The following is a 13161-nucleotide window of genomic DNA, read 5'->3' as shown; positions in this document are numbered from 1 at the left end:
AACAAGGGTTTTGCCACCAAGTATTAAGTCATGTTTTGCAGAGGGGTCAAATACTTATTTCCCTCATTAAAATGCAAATCAATTTATAACATTTTTTACATGCGTTTTTCTGGATTTTTTGTTGTTGTTATTCTGTCTCTCACTGTTCAAATAAACCTACCATTAAAATTATAGACTGATCATGTATTTGTCAGTGGGCAAACGTACAAAATCAGCAGGGGATCAAATACTTTTTTCCCCTCACTGTACAGAACACTGAGTGCAATCTAAATGCCAGCATCGGTTTGTGGTGGTAGATAGACAGCTACGAAAAATATAGATGAAAAGTCTCTTGGTAAAAAGTGTGGTCTACAGCTTATCATGAGATATTCTACCTCAGGCGAGCAAAACCTTGAGACTTCCTTAGTATTAGATTTTATGCACCAGCTGTTGTTTACAAATATACACAGACCGCCACCCCTTGTCTTACCGGAGTCAGCCGTTCTATCCTGCCGATGTAGCGTATATCCCGTCAGCTGTATGTTATCCATGTCGTCACTCAGCCACGACTCGGTGAAACAAAAGATATTACAGTTTTAATGTCCCGTTGGTAGGATAACCTTAATCTTAGGTCGTCCAATTTGTTTTCAAATGATTGAACATTGGCTAATAGGATTGATGGAAGAGGCAGTTTACTCGCTCGCCGTCGGATCCTTACAAGGCACCCCGACCTACGTCCACGATATCTCCGTCTCTTTTTCATGCAAATGACAGGGATTTGGGCCTTGTCGGGTGTCTGTAGGATATCCTTCACGTCTGACTCGTTCAAGAAAAAATATTTGTCCAATACGAGGTGAGTAATCACTGTCCTGATATCCAGAAGCTCTTTTGGTTATAAGAGACGGTGGCAGAAACATTATGTACAGAATAAATTACAAATAACGCGAAAAAACACACATAATAGTACAATCGATTAGAGGGCTGTAAAACGGCAGCCATCTTCTCCGGCGCCACTTTTTTCAGGGATATGACATATGCGCTTTCATTACGTCTCTCCTCTGAACAGTTCAAATACTGTTTGAAATCATTTCAAATACTCTGTCTGTGCATGATTGAGCTTGCCTGGCTTAATGGACCAATAGAATAGTTCCAAAATTGTAAACCCCGCCCACCTGGCACTCCAGGCAGGCTAGAGCAAAAACTCACAGTATTTGAAAGATTTCAAATAGTATTTGCACCCAGGTCTGCTGATAATGAACAAGGAGTTACTCTGAGCAGAACAAACAAACATATGGAGGAGTTGTTTAAGCTACAACTGCAGTCCACAACCCACTGAACAATCAACAAGCTCTCAGTCTCACTGCAGAATCAGATGTCCAAATCGTTGTCCATAAATGTTACATTTCAAAGGTTCAGTTTAGGCATTCATTTTGAATGGTTAAGTTAAGGGTTAACATTTGGGATGGGTTTAAAACAAAAACAACTCCATGGTTAAAGCAGCAATAAGTAACTTTTTGGTTATTTAAAGTTATTTTAAATATATTTCACAGCCGTTTAGATGGTACAATGATTCTCTACACTGCTTGTTTTGTCACATACATTTTAGTCATTTAGCAGACGCTCTTATCCAGAGCGACTTACAGTTAGTGAGTGCATACATTTTCATACTGGCCCCCCGTGGGAATCGAACCCACAACCCTGGCGTTGCAAGCGCCATGCTCTACCAACTGAGCTACAGGGGACTTAATTACATAAACTGTAATTAGGCAAACTATTAGAATGTTAGCAACCAGGAAATGGCAGAGTGATTTCTGCATATTGCACCTTTAAGTTCAGGCATAAATTCTGAATGGTTAAGTGAAGAGTTAAGGTTTGGGATAGGTTTAAACTTTTTTATTTTTTTTAATGAGCGCTTAGTACTGGAATTGAACACGCAACACCTGGAGCCGGAGCTCGCAGCTTACCCCCATCCGCCATCCATTTCCACAATGCCCTAGCAAAACCCAAGCCTACTTGATGGTAATAGCGCTCACTGTTGCCCCCCTAGTGGCCGGTTTTGGTGTAATCTCCTGACGTCCTGCTTACCTGGACGGACGTCTAATTTCTCAGTGGATCTTGAGCAACCTGGCTGCAACAAGCTCTCTCAGTCTCTTTGCTCTATGCTGTGCCTCTTTTATGTTCAGATGAATCAAGCAAAATGCCCAGTAGCTAGCCACGTACTGCATCTCAGTTAGTCCTCTGTTGCTCATGGAATGTAAGTGAATGTGTAAGTGTGTGTGTGTGTATGTGCACACACATTCCTGTCCTCCACTCTGAGGTCCACAGGCTCTTCATCAGGCCTCAGTGGGCGGGAGGCAGGGTAAGGCTGGTCAGCAGGGAGGACTGAGTGGTGGGCCTCGGCACTAAACACCATGTACAAGTACCACTTACTGTTTTACTGCTGGGACCAGGGCTATAATGCATGGTGAGGCCCAAGGCTTTCTGGACACTCACACAAACACACACACACACACACAGCCTTGGAGCCATAGTTCATCGTAACTCAGAGAGAGTAATTAGGCTGCTGGTTGGTTGTTTCTGAGTCCTCTGGAATAGAAACCTCCCTTGGTTCCCATTGTGTGCTATCTATCCCCGGCCAGCCCCCACAGCTGCTTCAGATAGCTAATAATTACAGGTTTTTGTTTAACTATCCATGTGGGTACCAGAAGTCCTCACAAGGACAGTAAAACAAGAAAAAATGTGTGTGTGTGTGTGAGCACACACTCCAGATTCTGACACGGCCCCATGCTGAAACAGTCTCTGGGTCTCTCTGACTGACTGTAGACTGACTGACTGTAGACTGACTGACTGTAGACTGAAAAGCTGACTGTAGACTGACTGACTGTAGACTGACTGTAGACTGACTGCCTGACTGACTGTAGACTGACTGACTGACTGTAGACTGACTGACTGTAGACTGACTGCCTGACTGACTGTAGACTGACTGACTGTAGACTGACTGACTGTAGACTGACTGGCTGACTGTAGACTGACTGACTGACTGAAGACTGAAAAGCTGACTGTAGACTGACTGACTGTAGACTGAAAGGCTGACTGTAGACTTAAAATCTGACTGTAGACTGGCTATAGACTGACTGTCTGACTGTAGACTGAAAGGCTGACTGTAGACTGAAGATCTGACTGTAGACTGGCTGACTATAGACTGACTGGCTGACTGTAGACTGACTTATTGACTGACTGGCTGACTGTAGACTGACTGCCTGACTGTAGACTGAAAAGCTGACTGTAGACTGACTGACTGACTGACTGTAGACTGAAAAGCTGACTGTAGACTGACTGACTGTAGACTGACTGCCTGACTGTAGACTGACTTATTGACTGACTGACTGACTGATTGGTTGGCTGTAGACTGACTGACTGACTGTAGACTGAAAGGCTGACTGTAGACTTAAAATCCGACTGTAGACTGGCTATAGACTGACTGTCTGACTGTAGACTGAAAGGCTGACTGTAGACTGACTGACTATAGACTGACTGGCTGACTGTAGACTGACTTATTGACTGACTGGCTGACTGTAGACTGACTGACTGTAGACTGACTGCCTGACTGTAGACTGAAAAGCTGACTGTAGACTGACTGACTGTAGACTGACTGCCTGACTGTAGACTGAAAAGCTGACTGTAGACTGACTGACTGACTGTAGACTAAAAATCTGACTGTAGACTGGCTATAGACTGACTGTCTGACTGTAGACTGACTTATTGACTGACTGACTGACTGATTGGTTGGCTGTAGACTGAAAATCTGACTGTAGACTGGCTGACTATAGACTGACTGGCTGACTGTAGACTGACTTATTGACTGACTGACTGACTGATTGGTTGGCTGTAGACTGACTGACTGACTGTCTGGTTGACTGACTGACTGACTGTAGACTGATTGACTTTAGACTGACTGGCTGACTGTAGACTGACTAATTGATTGGCTGTAGACTGACTGGCTGGCTGTAGACTGACTGACTGACTTTAGACTGACTGATTGGCTGTGGCTGTAGACTGACTGATTGACTAACTGACTGACTGACTCATTGACAGGCTGGCTGACTGACTGATTGACTGACTGCCTGCCTAAGACACAGCAACCTGTCCAACAGCAGGCGTTTGCTCCCATGAAGATGGAGTCTGCAGTAGGGGAAACAGCGCCACTGTCCTCCCCACGGCCATTGTTATTGTTTTTTGTTGTTGAGTGGAGTGTCACGCATCAAGGTAAAATAAAGTTTTTCTGTTCTATCTCGCATGCAATGATGTCTGAAGGAAAAACAACTGTTTGCTGTTAGCAGTAACGTCTTTGTTGTTGTAATATCACAAACGGACATGGCAGTTTCACCACTAAGGATTCCAGCTTTAAGCTCAAATCCAAACAGTAAATCTACCTGTGACCCATGAATAGTGCAACGGTGCACACAGACAACTGAACTAATACACACAGACAACTGAACTAATACACACAGACAACTGAACTAATACACACAGACAACTGAACTAATACACACAGACAACTGAACTAATACACACAGACAACTGAACTAATACACACAGACAACTGAACTAATACACACAGACAACTGAACTAATACACACAGACAACTGAACTAATACACACAGACAACTGAACTAATACACACAGACAACTGAACTAATACACACAGACAACTGAACTAATACACACAGACAACTGAACTAATACACACAGACAACTGAACTAATACACACAGACAACTGAACTAATACAACTGAAGGCATAATTTTACAGCTCAATGGACAAAGCACAGCCACTGACTAAACCTGAAGAGTGGTCTATCATAGTAATGGGGACAAGAACATTCTGGAGTTGGCCCTTCTGCAACTTTTCTCTGAAAAAACAAAACAACTGGTAACAAATGTTATTTTTAATTTCATGAAATATCTCAGAGCCACTGTGCCGTGTGAACTTCTTAGTCTCTCTCTCTCTTTCTCACACCTCATATTCTCCTAATTCCCTAGCATAAAAGACCAAGACACTGCTGTAACAGTTAGTCTGAGTCTCTATATCTCTGGGGTGCAGAGGAGACAGAGGGCTTCAAATCCCTCCAGCACAGTGCTGCAGTCTCACAGGTCTATTGTAAGTAGTGCAGGGCCTAGTCACACAGGTATATTGTAAGTAGTGCAGGGCCTAGTCACACAGGTCTATTGTAAGTAGTGCAGGGCCTAGTCACACAGGTCTATTGTTCTGTACTGTAACTGTGAATGGAACCCAAGCAGTCGGGGTCTATTGAAAAGCAGGACTTAACATTTCTTAAGAGAAAATTGAAAAAGTTTCTTGATAACTTTCTACTTATGTCAATACAGAAGAACGGACAGACAGGCCAACAGACAGGCCGACAGACAGGCCGACAGACAGTGAGAGAGACAGACAGAGAAGCCCTGCTGCAAGCTCAACAGACCTCAACCAATCATGCAGCTCAACCACCAGCAGCAGCAGTAGACAGTATAGACTAACACATTCATCTTACACATGACATCAGGAAACGACAGGCCATGACAAGACGGTCCACCACACTGACTGAGCAGCCGGCAGAAACACCAGGGAGTTTTAAGGCTGTGACCTCATCAGTGTCTGTCCGGAAATCTGGAGCTCTCTCTCTCTCTCTCTCTCTGTCTCTCTGTCTCTCTGTCTCTCTCTCTCTCTCTCTCTCTCTCTCTCTCTCTCTCTCTCTCTCTCTCTCTCTCTCTCTCTCTCTCTCTCTCTCTCTCTCTCTCTCTCTCTCTCTCTCTCTCTCTCTCTCTCTCTCTCTCTCTCTCTCTCTCTCTCTCTCTCTCTCTCTCTCTCTCTCTCTCTCTCTCTCTCTCTCTCTCTCTCTCTCTCTCTCTCTCTCTCTCTCTCTACACACATAGTGTGGGCCTCTAGTTCCATGAGAACTACAGCAGACTGACTTACCTTGTTGAGATCACTCCTGGACACAGGAGACAAAGGGCTGTGAGACAGGGGTTTAATTCTAGATACATAGAAAGTGGGATGTATACGGAGGGTGCGGGGCAACAGAAGGCGAACAGCAGAGGGGCTAAGGACCTTAGAGATGGGGAAAGGGCCGATAAACCGGGGGGAACGTTTGCGGGACTCCACCCGAAGGGGCAGATCCCAAGTAGAAAGCTATACCCTCTGTCCAAGACGGTAGCGGGGAGCAGGGGTCCGGTGGCGGTCCCCCTGTCGTCTATACCTGGAGGTGGTCTTGAGAAGAGCGGCCCGGGCTCTCTTCCAGGTATAGCGACAGCGACGGACAAACATCTGGGCAGAAGGTATGCTGACTTCTTCCTCTTGCTCCGGGAAGAGCGGGGGTTGATATCCCAGGGAACACTCAAAAGGCGAGAGACCAGTAGCAGAACAGGAAAGGGTGTTGCAGGAATATTCAACACACACGAGTTACTGGCTCCAGGTGGTGGGATTGGTGGAAATGACCAGAGGACAGGCTGGCCGACAACCCATTGAGGGTGCAGAACGCCTTCCTGAACCGGGATGAGAACTGAGGACCGCGATCTGAGACCATGTCGACCGGCAGTCCTGGATCCGGAAGACATGCTGCACCATGAGCTGGGCCGTCTCCTTAGCTGAGGGCAACTTAGGAAGGGGGAAAAAATGGGCGGCTTTGGAAAACCTATCCACCACCATAAGGATGGTGGTGTTGCCCTCTGACGGAGGGAGACCCATGACGAAGTCCAAGGATAAATGGGACCAGGGGCGATGAGGAACAGGGAGTGGTTGAAGGAGGCTAGCCGGAGCTTGCCGCAGAGTCTTGTTCTGCACACACACAGTGCAGGCAGCAACGAACGCGGAGACGTCAGGAACCATGGTGGGCCACCAAAAACGTTGTCGGACGAAAGCCAAGGTCCGACGGGAGCCAGAATGACAGGTGAGTCTTGAGGAATGTGCCCATTCCAGGACCGGAGCACGGGCAGTGTCCGGGACAAACATCCGGTTAGCCGCACCCCCCTTACAGACCCCCTCTCCCTCCTACGTTCCCGTAGCCGCCCATCGATCCGGGTGGTCAAGGCTATGAAGGAGTCGAGATCCATGGGCCGCTCCCGGGCTGCGAGCTCATCTTTAATCACCTCCAATAATCCGTGAACGAATGTGTTGAACAGGGCTTCCGGGTTCCAGGCACTCTCAGCCGCTGACATGTGAAAATCCACTGCGTAGTCTGCCACACTATGGGAGTCTTGACCTAGTTGTAGCAGCTTACGAGCAGCCTCTCTCCCGGACAATGGAGAATCGAACACTTTTCGTACCTCCGCCACGAACTCATCCAGACTGAGGCAAACGGTGGACTGTTGCTCCCACACCGCCATAGCCCAGGCGAGTGCCCTCCCAGACATCAGCGTTATCAAGTACGCTATCTTCGAGCGGTCCGATGGGAACGAAGAAGGCTGTAGCTCGAAGACGAGGGCGCACTGGGAGAGAAACGCTCGGCAGGTTCCAGAATCTCCAAAGTAGCGCTCCGGACACCGGGATAGGCTGGGAAGAAGCGTCACTGGTGGCGGGGTTGCTGAGAGTCTTGGGGGTTACTGTTGTGGCTTGCTGCCTAGTTGGGAATCCGCGGAATTGCTCCAGGAATGTATTGAAGGCATGGTCATGGCGTTCTGCCAGGATATGGAGTCCCTCCATGAGGCTTTGTAGTAACCCCTTGTGTCATCCAATGGTGGCTCCTTGGGATGAGACAGCGTTGCGGAGCTGGTCCGAGTCTGCTGGGTCAGTCATGGCCAGTTCGTACTATCACGGCTCAGACTAAAACCCAGATGCAGACACAGGAGGCGGATAGTACGAGTCTCAGAGTTTATTACAGTACAAGGGGCAGGCAATCGGTAGGACAGGCAGAAAGAACTGGGAAGACTAGAAAAAGCAAAAACGAGAGCACAGGAAACACGGGAACACGCTGGTAGGACTTGACAGGACAAGATGAACTGGCAACAGACAAACAGAAAAGCGCAGGTATAAATACACATGAGGTAATGGGAGACACCTGGTGAAACAGATCAATGTGTGACATGAACAGGCATAACATTACAACTGAACAGGCATAACATTACAAATGAACAGGCATAATATTACAAATGAACAGGCATAACATTACAAATGAACAGGCATAACATTACAAATGAACAGGCATAACATTACAAATGAACAGGCATAACATTACAAATGAACAGGCATAACATTACAAATGAACAGGCATAACATTACAAACATTATAACATCCAGTAGCAGTTATACTAGCTCTACCTCTCATGCTGAAAAAGAAAACCAGGGCGTTAAAGAAAACCCCATCATGCATAACCATAATCACAAACGTCCATCATCTCAAATAAAAGTTATGATTTTCATATGCTTTTTCAGTAGAGAATAAAACCTGTGTTTTTATACAGCATCACGGCACAATTCACAGTTTAACAAAATAAAAAACAATACTGGGAGGCATTTCTAATTTCATGTGACAGAGTTGGTGGCTAGACAGATGTGACATCACAGAGGGTGCGTCCCAAATGACACCCTATTCTCTCTATAGTGCACTACTTTTGACCAGAGCCCTATGGGACTCAGCTGGACTCAGCTGTGGGGTAGAATGGATGTGATAGACGTTTGATTGGTTCTAGAATGACAGCCGCTTTCCCTCCGAGTTCTAAAGATTCTGAAGGTTCAGCCCCAGCGACCATTAGCCAATAGCCGCTCACTGTACAGACAGGTGGCAAACACAGGGGCTTTCAACTTCACTTCACCAGAGCTGCAGCCTTCACAGCCAGTTCCCAGTTTGCTTCCTACCCTTTCCTCCTGGCCCAACCCATTCAATGTTTGTAGATCTGAGGGTCCAGATAAGTATGGATGAGTAATGTAGTGGTGCCACTTTATCCACACACATTAAAGAATCAGAGCAAACTTGTCACTGTTCTCTCTGTGCATACTGTATATCCAGGAAGCTGAAAACCTAGACGTAATGAGTAGTCATCCACTAGGTCTGGGAAACGGCTAAAGAGTAGTATTCAACTAGGTCATTTACAAGCAGTCTGTGTAACACTTTATTTGGATAGTCCATCTGTAGAGGCTCTACAGACTGTCAGTAACATTTCAACTAACTATCTACTAACCCTAGCCCTAACTCTAACCCTTATCTTAACCCTAACCTTAACCCTTACCCTAGCCTTAAACCTAACCTTAACCCTTACCCTAGCCTTAACCCTAACCTTAACCCTTACCCTAGCCTTAAACCTAACATTAACCCTTACCCTAACCCTTATTCTAAACCTTAACCCTAACCATAATCTCAACAAGAAGTTGCTTATCAATAGATAGTTTGTTGATAGTACGACCATCTGTAGAGCATCTCTACAGATGGACTATCCAGACTACCCAAATAAAGTGTGACCGCAGTCAGTAGTACAATGTAATCCCTCCACCTGTATAGGATAACGTGTGAGTTTGACAGAGTGGACATGTAGGTGATCAGTCTTAACACTGCACCATGCAAGCAAGCAAGTAGGCTCAATCAAGTGCAGCTCAAAATATATGAAAGAAAACAAACCCTTTTTGAACGCAGGTCTGATCAGGCTGTGAGTAGAGGTCATTAGGAGCCTTTTCTCTCTTCTTATCCACTGTCTGTCTAGTTGTTATGAAGAGGAACTCATTGAATATGTATATGATGAGAGAGAGAGAGAGAGAGAGGGCGACAGAGAGAGGGAGAGGGAGAGAGAGACAGAGAGAGAGAGAGAGAGAGAGAGAGAGAGAGAGAGAGAGAAAAACAAACAAAAAAACAGAGCAAACTAGAATGCTATTTGGCCCTAAACAGAGAGTACACAGTGGCAGAATACCTGACCACTGTGACTGACCCAAATTTAAGGAAAGCTTTGACTATGTACAGACTCAGTGAGCATAGCCTTGCTATTGAGAAAGGCCGCCGTAGGCAGACCTGGCTCTCAAGAGAAGACAGGCTATGTGCACACTGCCCACAAAATGAGGTGGAAACTGAGCTGCACTTCCTAACCTCCTGCCAAATGTATGACCATATTAGAGACACATATTTCCCTCAGATTACAGCGATCCACAAAGAATTCGAAAACAAACCCAATTTTGATAAACTCCCTTATCTACTGGGTGAAAAACCACAGTGTGCCATCACAGCTGCAAGATTTGTGACCTGTTGCCACAAGAAAATGGCAACCAGTGAAGAACAAACACCATTGTAAATACAACCCATATTTATGTTTATTTATTTTCCCATTCGTACTTTAACTATTTGCACATTGTTACAACACTGTATATATACATAATATGACATTTGAAATGTCTTTATTCTTTTGAAACTTCTGAGTGTAATGTTTACTGTTAATATTGATTGTTCATTTCACTTTTGTTTACTATCTACTTCACTTGCTTTGGCAATGTTAACACACGTTTCCCATGCCAATAAAGCCCTTAAATTGAAATTGAATTGAGAGAGAGAGAGAGAGAGAGACAGAGAGAGAGAGAGAGAGAGAGAGAGAGAGAGAGAGACATACAGAGAGAGAGAGAGAGAGAGACATACAGAGAGAGAGAGAGAGAGAGACATACAGAGAGAGAGAGAGAGAGAGAGAGAGAGAGAGAGAGAGAGAGAGAGAGAGAGAGAGAGAGAGAGAGAGAGAGAGAGAGAGAGAGAGAGAGAGAGAGAGAGCACAGGGATGACATGATCTGGGTCAGGTTGATGGAAAATGGTGAGCCCTCCTTTTTAAGGGAAGCAGGGTGTGTGTGTGTGTGTACTGTATGTGTGTGCGCATGTACATGCATTTGTGTGTGTGTGTCACAAGCCCTCTCTATTCAGAGACATCCTCATGAGAAGAAGCACTGATGATTGGAGAACAGAGCCCCCAGCAAACGAAAATTGGTTATTTGAAGGTTCCCAGAATATTCGTTAGCAAATGTTCTCATAACACAAAAACTGACCAGTTGTGGATGTTGCAAGAAGGTTCCTAGAACATATTTAATCTGTTCTTTAAAGGTTCCAAGAATGTTTCATTATGTTGTCGGAACAGTCTGGTGAGAACAATGAGCAAATGTTCTCATAACACAAAAACTGACCAGTTGTGGATGTTGCAAGAAGGTTCCTAGAACATATTTAATCTGTTCTTTAAAGGTTCCAAGAATGTTTCATTATGTTGTCGGAGCAGTCTGGTGAGAACAATGTGGGGACATCACAAAATATATGTTCCCAAAACACAAAAACTGTCCAGTTGTGCGGATGATTCTACAATGTTTATTTTAGGGTGCAAAAAACGTTCACCTGATCTTACAAGAGTGTTTCCAGAACACATTTAATCTGTTCTTTAAAAGGTTCCCAGAATGTTTATTTAGTTTGTGGGATCATTGTGGGGATATGACAAGAGATAGGTTCCAAAAACACTAAAACTGTCCAGTTGTGCTGATATTCAGATAATGTTTGTATCAGGTGCACAAAACATTCCTTTGATGTTGCAAGAATGTTGACAGAACAGCTTTTCTGAGCTCTTTAAAAGGTTCCCAGAACATTTAATTAGATTGTGGGAACATTGTGGGTACATTACAAGAGATAGGTTCCCAAAAAAAAAAAATCATGTGATGACATTCATACAATGTTTAAGTTAGGTTGCACAGGACATCCCCTTAATGTTGTTAGAATGACATTTTTATGACGTTCACAGCATATTTGTTTTAGGGTTAACATAATATTCCATTGATATTCACACCATTCATTGTCTTTGATGTCCTCTGGACATTTCAAGAACATTTAGAAAATGTTATATTGAAGTTTTACCTAATATTACCACAACATTCTCAGCATGTAAATGTGTTGTTCCTTAAAGCAGATTGGAATACATCCCCATGAGGTTTTCTCTCCAGATTTAACGGCAATTTACATTTGAGGACTGGTAATACAGAGACATATGGCATTTTTTTCATCACGTGTTGAAAGGCTTATGAATCGTTATGCTGAAATTGAGAAAAGGTTCAAATAAATCTCATTTAGTTTGAAGGTTCTGAGTCTGTATTTAAGAAGCATATGAATACACAACAATACAATATATTTAAAGGAAGCTCTATTCAACTAAAATCCCCTTTCAAAAGCCTTTCAACACACATGATGAAGAAAGACAATGCTAAAATACAGTGTTACAAGCACACAGCATATGAAGAGGATGGGAACATTTTAATAACTCAGAAATTGTGTTCTGTGTCCTGATTGACCATATTTTCATGATCTGCACTCATAGTCTTGGGTACCTTGTAAATATGGGCCCAGCTACGCAGCATATAAAGAGGATGGGTGATGTGATGGTGAATGACCCAGTTACCAGTATTTCCCTGGGTTAGTTACAGTATGTCTAAGAACGCTAAAAAGGAAGCATGGAATTCCTGATTGACCATACTGCCATGGCTATATACTGAAAAAATACAATGAGAGAGAGAGAGAGAGAGAGCTTCATTGGTGGTGTAGAGGATAAAAGACCTGGCTGGGGAACTAAACACTGCAGGTTCAAACCGCAGATTGGATGACTGAATGCTGTGTCATATCAAATTAACATGCTGTGTGTCTCTATCACCTACAATACAATCCTCAAATGTGAATTTCCATTATAACTGGACTGAATCAGGATGTTTTCAAATTTGCGTGCTGAGAATGTTGTGGTAATATTAGCTAAATATAACATTTTCGAAATGTTCTGAGGACATCCTAGACAATGGAATGTTATGTTAAACCTGAAACAAATATGCTATGAACATCATAAAAGCGTACTTATTTCATTCTTACAACATTACGGGAATGTCCAGTGCAACCTAACTTAAACATTGTATGAAAATATTTTGTGTTTTGGGAACCTATCTCTTGTAATGTACCCACACTGTTCCACCAAACTAATTACATTTTCTGGGAACCGTTAAAGAACTCAGAAAGGATGTTTTGTCAACATTCTTGCAACATCAAAGGAATGTTTTGTGCACCCTGATACAAACATTATCTGAATGTCAGCACAACTGGACAGTTTTAGCATTTTGGGAACATATATCTTGTCATATCCCCACAATGATCCCACAAACTAAATAAACATTCTGGGAACCTTTTAAAGAACATATTAAATGTGTTCTGG

The sequence above is a fragment of the Coregonus clupeaformis genome, chromosome 24 (assembly GCF_020615455.1).
Source record: "Coregonus clupeaformis isolate EN_2021a chromosome 24, ASM2061545v1, whole genome shotgun sequence".
Taxonomy (NCBI): domain Eukaryota; kingdom Metazoa; phylum Chordata; class Actinopteri; order Salmoniformes; family Salmonidae; genus Coregonus; species Coregonus clupeaformis.
This window is presented reverse-complemented; position numbering follows the sequence as displayed.